Source organism: Melanerpes formicivorus, unplaced genomic scaffold (genome assembly GCF_026170545.1).
Source record: "Melanerpes formicivorus ecotype bairdi unplaced genomic scaffold, bMelFor1.0.p_v2 SCAF_877, whole genome shotgun sequence".
Taxonomy (NCBI): domain Eukaryota; kingdom Metazoa; phylum Chordata; class Aves; order Piciformes; family Picidae; genus Melanerpes; species Melanerpes formicivorus.
Window position 1 is genome coordinate 45,001 of NW_027143229.1, and position 7,500 is coordinate 52,500.

Below are 7,500 nucleotides of genomic sequence, written 5' to 3' on the forward strand. Positions count from 1 at the left end.
GGTGGGACCGACGCCGGCACCACGTCTCCCCGGCTTTCTCTGCCCCCGTGCCCCACCGGGCAAACTTCGCTTCGGGGGTTCCACACTTCGGCAGTGGCCGGCGCCAGCCACTCGTCAACTTTTTTTCTTTTCCCCTCTTTCGTTGCCGAGCCCGGGCTGGGCTCCGGCTCACGGACGAGCGAAACCCATCCAACACCGCTGAGGGTGCGCCAGCGGCCGCTCCAAACCGCCGCGCCTTTGCTCGGCCCCGCGGGTCCCCTCTCTGACCCGGGGGAAAGCCACCGAGAAGCCAGACGGACCCCTGCCCAGCCGCCTGGCGGGTGGCTTGGAGCAGCCGCTCGGCAGCGCTGCCCTGGGAGTGCTCGGCGTCACTCGTTCCCTCATATACGGAACTGGAGGGCCGTCAGCTCCGCGAGCGCACAACCAGCCGACCTCCGCCCAGCGGCAGGTCGCAGAAATCACGCCGGCTTGTACGATGACGTAGGCGGAGGCAGAGCGCAACAGCGACCCCTTGGCGACAAGCGCGATCTCCGCGGAGAGCACGTCTACTCGCCGAGGGAGAGCACGTCTACTCGCCGAGGGAGAGCACGTCTACTCGCCCAGGGAGAGCACGTCTACTCGCCCAGGGAGAGCACGTCTACTCGCCCAGGGAGAGCACGTCTACTCGCCGAGGGAGAGCACGTCTACTCGCCCAGGGAGAGCACGTCTACTCGCCCAGGGAGAGCACGTCTACTCGCCGAGGGAGAGCACGTCTACTCGCCCTGGGAGAGGACGTCTACTCGCCGAGGGAGAGCACGTCTACTCGCCCAGGGAGAGCACGTCTACTCGCCCAGGGAGAGCACGTCTACTCGCCCAGGGAGAGCACGTCTACTCGCCGAGGGAGAGCACGTCTACTCGCCCAGGGAGAGCACGTCTACTCGCCCAGGGAGAGCACGTCTACTCGCCGAGGGAGAGCACGTCTACTCGCCCAGGGAGAGCACGTCTACTCGCCGAGGGAGAGCACGTCTACTCGCCGAGGGAGAGCACGTCTACTCGCCGAGGGAGAGCACGTCTACTCGCCGAGGGAGAGCACGTCTACCTCCCGGCTGAGGGAGAGCACGGGGGGGGGGGGACAAAGACAGGCGGCAGCAGCTTCGGTGAACGTCACCCGGGAGGCGACCGGGGCTGTCCCGGGGCAGTCCCGGGAAGCCGGCGTCCGGCACAGGGAACCGTCAGCTGCCGGACCGGGGCGAATCCCCGCGGCCACGGCAGGGGTGGGGGCTCGAAGACAGCCGGCAGCCGCTTCGGTGAACGTCACCCGGGAGGAGACTGGGGCCCTCCCGGGACCGTCCCGGGAAGACGACGTTCGGCACGAGATCCCGGCCGCGGCCGGACCGGCTCGAAGCCTCGCGGTCCCGGCAGCAGCCGGAGCCGCTCGCCGCCTCGGGCTCCCGGCCCCCCTACAGATCCGGCGACTCGTTCGCGGGCGGCGGGGGGGGGCAGTGGAGGGGGTGCGGGGAGAAGCGGCAGCGGAGGCGGAGGGGGGGGGGGGCTCGAAGACAGCCGGCAGCCGCTTCGGTGAACGTCACCCAGGAGGCGATCGGGGCCGTCTCGGGGCCGTCCCGGGATGCCGGCTTCCGGCACGGGGTCCCGGCCGCGGGCCGGACCGGCTCGTATCCCCGCGGCTCCGGCAGGGGGGGGGGGGGGCTCGAAGACAGCCGGCAGTCGCCTCGGTGAACGTCACCCGGCCGGCGACCGCGGCCGTTCCGGGGCCGTCCCGGGAAGCCTGCGACAGGCACGGGGTCCCAGCCGCGGCCGGACCGACTCGAAGCCCCGCGGCCCCGGCACGGGGGAGGCCCAAAGACTGGCGGCAGCCGCTTCGCTGAACGTCACCCGGCCGGCGACCGGGGCCGTCCCGGGGCCGTCCCGGGATGCCGGCTTCCGGCACGGGGTCCCGGCCGCGGCCGGAGCGGCTCGAAGCCCCGCGGTCCCGGCAGCAGCCGGAGCCGCTCGCCGTTCGGGCTCCCGGCACCCTACGGATCCGGCGACTCGTTCGCCGGCGGCGGGGGGAGGCAGTGGAGGGGGTGCGGGCAGAAGCGGCAGCGGAGGCGGAGGCGGGGGGGGCTCGAAGACAGCCGGCAGCCGCTTCGGTGAACGTCACCCAGGAGGCGATCGGGGCCGTCCCGGGGCCGTCCCGGGATGCCGGCTTCCGGCACGGGGTCCCGGCCGCGGCCGGAGCGGCTCGAAGCCCCGCGGTCCCGGCAGCAGCCGGAGCCGCTCGCCGTTCGGGCTCCCGGCACCCTACGGATCCGGCGACTCGTTCGCGGGCGGCGGGGGGAGGCAGTGAAGGAGGTGCGGGCAGAAGCGGCAGCGGAGGCGGAGGGGGGGGGGGGTGCTCGGAGACAGCCGGCAGCCGCTTCGGTGAACGTCACCCGGGAGGCGACCGGGACCGGCCCGGGAAGCCATCGTCCGGCCCCGGATCCCGGCCGCGGCCGGACCGGCTCGAATCCCCGCGGCCCCGGCACGGGGGAGGCCCAAAGACTGGCGGCAGCCGCTTCGCTGAACGTCACCCGGCCGGCGACCGGGGCCGTCCCGGGGCCGTCCCGGGATGCCGGCTTCCGGCACGGGGTCCCGGGCGCGGCCGGAGCGGCTCGAATCCCCGCGGTCCCGGCAGCAGCCGGAGCCGCTCGCCGTTCGGGCTCCCGGCACCCTACGGATCCGCCGACTCGTTCGCGGGCGGCGGGGGGAGGCAGTGAAGGAGGTGCGGGCAGAAGCGGCAGCGGAGGCGGAGGGGGGGGGGGCTCGAAGACAGCCGGCAGCCGCTTCGGTGAACGTCACCCGGCCGGCGACCGCGGCCGTTCCGGGGCCGTCCCGGGAAGCCTGCGACAGGCACGGGGTCCCGGCCTCGGCCGGACCCGCACTGGGTGCCGCCGCCTCGGGCTCTCGGGACGGTATGGATCCGCCGACTCGTTCGCCGGCAGCGGGGGGAGGCAGTGGAGGGGGTGCGGGGAGAAGCGGCAGCGGAGGCGGAGGCGGGGGGGGGCTCGAAGACAGCCGGCAGCCGCTTCGGTGAACGTCACCCGGGAGGCGACCGGGACCGGCCCGGGAAGCCGTCGTCCGGCCCGGGATCCCGGCCGCGGCCGGACCGGCTCGAATCCCCGCGGCCCCGGCACGGGGGAGGCCCAAAGACTGGCGGCAGCCGCTTCGCTGAACGTCACCCGGCCGGCGACCGGGGCCGTCCCGGGGCCGTCCCGGGATGCCGGCTTCCGGCACGGGGTCCCGGCCGCGGCCGGAGCGGCTCGAAGCCCCGCGGTCCCGGCAGCAGCCGGAGCCGCTCGCCGTTCGGGCTCCCGGCACCCTACGGATCCGGCGACTCGTTCGCCGGCGGCGGGGGGAGGCAGTGGAGGCGGTGCGGGGAGAAGCGGCAGCGGAGGCGGAGGGGGGGCGGGGGGGGACGATAGTGGCGGGGGGCGGGGGGTGCTCGAAGGCAGCCGGCAGCCGGTTCGGTGAACATTCGCCGGGGCGGGGGGGGCGACCTGTCCGTGCCCGGGGCAGCCCCGGGAAGCCGGCAGCCAGCACGGGGTCCCGGCAGCACCTGTTCCCTGCCCTGGGACTTGCCGTGCCCGGCGGCCGGTTGCCGGGTGGGGGGAGCGATGAGAGGCGGGGCGCAGCGGCCGGGGCAGCGCCGGGCGGCAGCGGGGGGCTGGGCGGGTGGGGTAGGCGTCGAGCGGCAAGCCCTCGGCTGCAGCGAATGTTCGGCGGTGCGGGGGGGGGGGGGGGGACGGGACGACACGTTGGGGGCGCCGAGTCCGAGCCACCCCCGGCCCCAGGGGCGGCCGGAGGGGGAGGCCGGTGCCTGGCCCTGGGAGCTGCTGGGCGCCGGATGGCCGAGGGTGCGTCAGAAGCCGCCCGAGCGGTCGAGCAGGTCCTCCAGAAAGGCCTAGGGTGGCTTCGAGGGCCCCGGGAGCAGTCGAGGGAGGCCTCCAGGCAGGTCTGGAGTGGATGGGAGGCCTTCCAAAGCAGACAAGGGAGGCTGCCAGCAGGGCCTAGGCTGGCACTGCAGCCTGTAAATGGTTGGGGGGGGGGGCCTCTGGTGCGGCCTGGAGTCTCTGGGTGGCGTCCAGAGAGGTGCAAAAGATCCTCTGGTGCGGCCTGTGGTGGCTGAGAAGCCTGCAGAGCGTGCGGGGGAGGCTTCTGGTGCGGCCTGGGGTGGGTCGGAAGCCTGCAGAGCGTGCGGGAGAGGCTTCCGGTGCGGCCTGGGGTGGCTGAGAAGCCTGCAGAGCGTGCGGGGGAGGCTTCTGTTGGGGCCTGGGGTGGCTGAGAAGCCTACAGAGCGTGCGGGGGAGGCTTCTGGTGCGGCCTGGGGTGGCTGAGAAGCCTGCAGAGCGTGCGGGAGAGGCTTCTGCTGCGGCCTGGGGTGGCTGAGAAGCCTGCAGAGCGTGCGGGAGAGGCTTCTGCTGCGGCCTGGGGTGGCTGAGAAGCCTGCAGAGCGTGCGGGAGAGGCTTCTGGTGCGGCCTGGGGTGGCTGAGAAGCCTGCAGAGCGTGCGGGAGAGGCTTCTGCTGCGGCCTGGGGTGGCTGAGAAGCCTGCAGGGCGTGCGGGAGAGGCTTCTGCTGCGGCCTGGGGTGGGTCGGAAGCCTGCAGAGCGTGCGGGGGAGGCTTCTGGTGCGGCCTGGGGTGGCTGAGAAGCCTGCAGAGCGTGCGGGAGAGGCTTCTGGTGCGGCCTGGGGTGGCTGAGAAGCCTGCAGAGCGTGCGGGGGAGGCTTCTGCTGCGGCCTGGGGTGGCTGAGAAGCCTGCAGAGCGTGCGGGAGAGGCTTCTGCTGCGGCCTGGGGTGGGTCGGAAGCCTGCAGAGCGTGCGGGAGAGGCTTCTGCTGCGGCCTGGGGTGGGTCGGAAGCCTGCAGAGCGTGCGGGAGAGGCTTCTGTTGGGGCCTGGGGTGGCTGAGAAGCCTGCAGAGCGTGCGGGGGAGGCTTCTGGTGCGGCCTGGGGTGGCTGAGAAGCCTGCAGAGCGTGCGGGGGAGGCTTCTGGTGCGGCCTGGGGTGGCTGAGAAGCCTGCAGAGCGTGCGGGGGAGGCTTCTGGTGCGGCCTGGGGTGGGTCGGAAGCCTGCAGAGCGTGCGGGAGAGGCTTCTGCTGCGGCCTGGGGTGGGTCGGAAGCCTGCAGAGCGTGCGGGAGAGGCTTCTGGTGCGGCCTGGGGTGGCTGAGAAGCCTGCAGAGCGTGCGGGGGAGGCTTCTGGTGCGGCCTGGGGTGGCTGAGAAGCCTGCAGAGCGTGCGGGAGAGGCTTCTGGTGCGGCCTGGGGTGGCTGAGAAGCCTGCAGAGCGTGCGGGGGAGGCTTCTGGTGCGGCCTGGGGTGGCTGAGAAGCCTGCAGAGCGTGCGGGAGAGGCTTCTGCTGCGGCCTGGGGTGGGTCGGAAGCCTGCAGAGCGTGCGGGAGAGGCTTCTGTTGGGGCCTGGGGTGGGTCGGAAGCCTGCAGAGCGTGCGGGAGAGGCTTCTGTTGGGGCCTGGGGTGGCTGAGAAGCCTGCAGAGCGTGCGGGGGAGGCTTCTGGTGCGGCCTGGGGTGGCTGAGAAGCCTGCAGAGCGTGCGGGGGAGGCTTCTGGTGCGGCCTGGGGTGGCTGAGAAGCCTGCAGAGCGTGCGGGGGAGGCTTCTGGTGCGGCCTGGGGTGGGTCGGAAGCCTGCAGAGCGTGCGGGAGAGGCTTCTGCTGCGGCCTGGGGTGGGTCGGAAGCCTGCAGAGCGTGCGGGAGAGGCTTCTGTTGGGGCCTGGGGTGGCTGAGAAGCCTGCAGAGCGTGCGGGGGAGGCTTCTGCTGCGGCCTGGGGTGGCTGAGAAGCCTGCAGAGCGTGCGGGGGAGGCTTCTGGTGCGGCCTGGGGTGGCTGAGAAGCCTGCAGAGCGTGCGGGAGAGGCTTCTGCTGCGGCCTGGGGTGGGTCGGAAGCCTGCAGAGCGTGCGGGAGAGGCTTCTGTTGGGGCCTGGGGTGGGTCGGAAGCCTGCAGAGCGTGCGGGAGAGGCTTCTGTTGGGGCCTGGGGTGGCTGAGAAGCCTGCAGAGCGTGCGGGGGAGGCTTCTGGTGCGGCCTGGGGTGGCTGAGAAGCCTGCAGAGCGTGCGGGGGAGGCTTCTGGTGCGGCCTGGGGTGGCTGAGAAGCCTGCAGAGCGTGCGGGGGAGGCTTCTGGTGCGGCCTGGGGTGGGTCGGAAGCCTGCAGAGCGTGCGGGAGAGGCTTCTGCTGCGGCCTGGGGTGGGTCGGAAGCCTGCAGAGCGTGCGGGAGAGGCTTCTGTTGGGGCCTGGGGTGGCTGAGAAGCCTGCAGAGCGTGCGGGGGAGGCTTCTGCTGCGGCCTGGGGTGGCTGAGAAGCCTGCAGAGCGTGCGGGGGAGGCTTCTGCTGCGGCCTGGGGTGGCTGAGAAGCCTGCAGAGCGTGCGGGAGAGGCTTCTGCTGCGGCCTGGGGTGGCTGAGAAGCCTGCAGAGCGTGCGGGGAGAGGCTTCTGCTGCGGCCTGGGGTGGCTGAGAAGCCTGCAGAGCGTGCGGGAGAGGCTTCTGGTGCGGCCTGGGGTGGCTGAGAAGCCTGCAGAGCGTGCGGGGGAGGCTTCTGCTGCGGCCTGGGGTGGCTGAGAAGCCTGCAGGGCGTGCGGGAGAGGCTTCTGCTGCGGCCTGGGGTGGCTGAGAAGCCTGCAGAGCGTGCGGGAGAGGCTTCTGGTGCGGCCTGGGGTGGGTCGGAAGCCTGCAGAGCGTGCGGGAGAGGCTTCTGCTGCGGCCTGGGGTGGGTCGGAAGCCTGCAGAGCGTGCGGGGGAGGCTTCTGCTGCGGCCTGGGGTCTCTGGGTGGCCTCTAGAGAGGTGCAAAAGACCCTCTGGGTTGGGCTGGGGTGGCTCTTGGACCCCTGCCACACAGTGGAGAGCGGCCTCCGGCCCGCCACCTGTGTCCCTGAGTGCCTGAGTGCCTGTGTCCCTGTGTCCCTGTGTCCCTGTGTCCCTGAGTGCCTGAGTGCCTGAGTGCCTGTGTCCCTGTGTCCCTGTGTCCCTGTGTCCCTGTGTGCCTGAGTGCCTGTGTCCCTGTGTCCCTGTGTCCCTGTGTCCCTGAGTGCCTGAGTGCCTGAGTGCCTGTGTCCCTGTGTCCTTGTGTCCCTGTGTCCCTGTGTCCCTGTGTGCCTGAGTGCCTGTGTCCCTGTGTCCCTGTCTGTGTACCTGTGTGCGAGAGTGTCCGGCACGCCACCCAGCGGCGGCGGGCAAGCAGGTAGGCGGGTGGGCGGGCCGGCGAGGGCCAGTGTGAGTTTGGGGGGTGGGAGGGGAGGCGGCAGCTGGAAGCGTCAGAGGAGGGGGCGTGGCTCCGGCTGGCCCCGGGAGCAGGTTCCCGGGACCGGGACCGGCTGGACCCGGCGGGTGGTTGATCCCGGGGCGGGGGGCAGAGGCGGCGGGAAGCGGCAGCTGCGTGTGCGGCGGGGGGGTGGAGGGCGAACCGCGGCGGGAAGCGGATGCTTCAGAGCAGGTTACGGGGGCGGGGACGGACGACACCACCTGTCCCCGC